This window comes from Argentina anserina, chromosome 1, assembly GCF_933775445.1.
Source record: "Argentina anserina chromosome 1, drPotAnse1.1, whole genome shotgun sequence".
In the NCBI taxonomy this organism is placed as follows: Eukaryota; Viridiplantae; Streptophyta; class Magnoliopsida; order Rosales; family Rosaceae; genus Argentina; species Argentina anserina.
Genome location: NC_065872.1, coordinates 16,227,518 through 16,230,875, shown reverse-complemented (window position 1 = coordinate 16,230,875; position 3,358 = coordinate 16,227,518). Strand labels below are relative to the sequence as shown.

Sequence of the window (3,358 nt, the reverse complement as noted above, 5' to 3'; positions counted from 1 at the left end):
GATTTTAACATTGAGATTGTTAAAATGTTGATTTGTCTTCGGACATGATTTTTGGTACAATATGATGTGAGATTATTGTACGTGATTTTTAACATTGAGATTGTTAAAATGTTGATTTGTCTTCGGACGTGATTGGTACAATATGATGTGAGATTATTGTACGTGTTTGGCAAGTCGGAACCTAGCCTTTGGCCGGGCGAAAGTTACGATACAGTTAGAGCTCTAGTCTGTCTGCCTTAGTACTGCATGTGAGGTAACGGGTGGTTATCTGCTCATGGGTACTCAGATTGTTTTGGATGTTGGGTAGCGGGTGGCTATCCAATATCGGCGGTGTATTACGAGAGGGGTAACAGATGTGTACCAGCGTTCTTGGTACCCGTATTATAAATGCATTTGGGTAACCAGAAGGGTTACTTAATTTCTCATGAGCGCTTCTTTTTCTTTGGGACAACCAGATGGGTCGTCCACTGACTCATGAGTGCATTTATATTTGTTTGATTTGTGGATTTTCGTATATATTGATATGCGAGTTATATATTTTCATTTTACTCATACGAGCTATAAAGCTTACCGGGTTTGTGTTTACAATCCCGGTGCACCAATTCGATGGTGTAGTGGATAACTCCGCAGGTGTGGATTAGCGGGAATTGACGGACCGCTCAGAGGACTTGAAGTTATTTATCTCCAGCTTGCGTGAGGATTTGGTGTGACTATCTTGTGAGGATTATACATTTCCAATTGATATAATGTCGAATTATATGGTTGGTTTGTAATAATTGGTTTTCTGAGTTGTATTGAGAACTCAGTGATGATCCGCTGTGCACGTTAAATGATTTCGATTTCATTGAGATTGTTTTGGTGTTCTAACGACTTTTAAATTTTGAGTTTTTAGGCTCAAAATTTTGGGGTCGTTACAGTTGGTATCAGAGCCTAAGTGTGTATTTGGCGATTATCAATATCATCCGGGAGCGATGATCCGACTGCAGGCGGGCACCCATCACATGCTCCTCGGTATTGATATGTCGTCGGGTACGCAAGAGTGTTAGGAGCCATACCTTATGGTTTGGTCCTGTAGAGAGTATTGTGACGATACTCCGATGATTTACCTTCTTCTGAAATTTCATGATTGATATTGGTTGGATCTATTTTGTCGAATTCGAGACTTCACATGTATGATTGAGTGTTAATTGTTGAATGGTGATGAATTTGGAAAAAAGGGCCGTGAACAGGGCCGAGGACGGACGAGAGGTCGCGGCCGAGGTAGGGTTGCATGCCGAGTCCGCAATATGGAGAACCTTTACCAGGAGGCTGCTCCACGGGCAGAACAGGTTGACCCTGCTGCTGTCGTTAGAGACGACGATAGTTGTGTGTTAAGTTGATCAAGGACTTTAATAGTCTGTCATCGCCGTTATTTTGTGGAGGCTTGGATCATGTGGTAGCGGACCACTAGATCGAGAACATTGGAATCTACTTTGAGATGATTGAGTACTTTGAGAAAGAGAAGAAGATGATATCAACACTCTTTTATTGTTAGTTCGGTATAGGAGATGTTAGGATTGATTCCTACATCTATGAGAAACTCATTATGTGTCACTTCGCGTTTGGAGTGTTCCTCGAATTGGAGACAATGAAAGGCTTGTCCTATTGTGATTGGAAGTGAAGAGTTCTCTGCTTATTTGATCGTGATTTCGGATCACACGTATGATGTGATCATAGGAATTGATTGGTTGATTCCGCAGTATGCGGTGATTGATTGTTTTGACATGGTGGGTTCTTTCGTAGACCCTGGAAACCAGAGTTTCGTATCTTTGACTCGAGCCGGATAATGCCATGAGAGCTTGAGTCATGGCATATGTTGAGTATGTTGATCTGAAGTAGCTATCACAGACATCGTTGTGATATCAGAGTAAAGTGAGACGTTTCAGGAGATACTGTGTTATAGCCCCTATAACGAAGACGCTGTATGGATGTGACAAATGAATTCAAAGACTTAATGACTGGTGCAATCAGCTTATAGAGGCTGCAATACTCTCTGAGTTTGACATGCGATCCAGATACTGGAATGCTAATAAGTTTGAGTATATAGTTTCCTATCAGGGAAGAGAACTATCAAGGAGTCTTGATAGAGAGCGTTGACCCTATATTGAGGGATGTTCAGTGTTTAAATGTTAAGGACTAGATTTGAGTTATGCAACTAATCTAAGTTGAACCCTAACAAGGTTGAGATATTTTGTTCAGGTAAGAGATGTGTAGACCATAGGTTGGAGGTGGTTAACGAAAATTTTCGTGACTAGCATCTCTAACGCTATTGGTAACAGAGTGGTAGGGCGTATGATACGTCCATAAAGTGGTAATACAATTATTGAATTGAGATTCACATTTTGTCGACGTGACATTCTAAACTTGTTTTGGTTCGGCTATAGACAATTGATGTTACGCATTGTTCTTGGCTAAGCAAGAAATATAAGGTGATGGAGAAATCTCAATGTGGCGATATGAATTAATTATTTGCTAGATGAACATTTAAATGAGAACACTGGTCTTTTAGGATTTAATTATTTTGGTGTTGGGGATTAGAACTTCACAATGCCTCAGGTCCAAATGAGACGCAATGGCGGTGAAGTAACTCTATTGAAGGTAAGGTATGAGATGACCTTAGCTTAGTGGTGTTTTAACGAATTGGTCGTGACAAGTACCTTCTAACTGGTAAAGAAATTAAAATGGTCGACTCCGCTGGGGATCGAACCCAGAATCTCTGGTTTCGTAGACCAGCGCCTTATCCATTGGGCCACGGAGTCGTTGTTTTGGGTTAGTTTTGAGGAGATGGTGGACCTAATATCGGGTTTTGTTGAAGTAATTACTAAACTTATTAGTACTACAACGGTGGGAGGAACCAATATCTTAGATGATGCACTGGGGCATTTGTGTGGGACCGTATGTCATGCATTTGAGGCATGTATGAACCAGGGGGTAAAGTATATATCGGTTGTGGTCGTGTTGGATTTTGCGCTGTAAGGTTCACCTAATTTTTCATGTTCCACCATTGGAAGATAAATACATTCTTTGTTTGAACCCCAAATTGTGGCATACCACTCATGGAAGCAGGAAGCTGTAATTAATTTTCGACGGTAAGTTTTGGTGAGTGTGATGGGATGCGTGATGCGTCACTCTTGTGGTGGCAGTAGAGGTTCTCTACTGCCTTGTGCGTATATTAGTCGATTCTTTGGTGAATTGTTTAAGAGTAATTCTTAATCCAAGGTGGTGTTCTGTGGTGGTTGTGAACTCAATGAGTTAAGATTTCTTTATCGTGTTGCCAATACAAATATGGTACTTGAGTAGGTATCACGCACGACAACTT

General features: G+C 41.0%; 1 non-coding gene across 1 annotated transcript; it reads right to left on the bottom strand.

The window, feature by feature from the left end:
- Positions 1-2,725: 2,725 nt before the first annotated feature.
- Positions 2,726-2,798, bottom strand: TRNAR-ACG (transfer RNA arginine (anticodon ACG)). Its single transcript has one exon. It is a non-coding gene; the product is annotated as a tRNA-Arg (tRNA).
- Between the last annotated feature and the right edge of the window lie 560 nt (positions 2,799-3,358).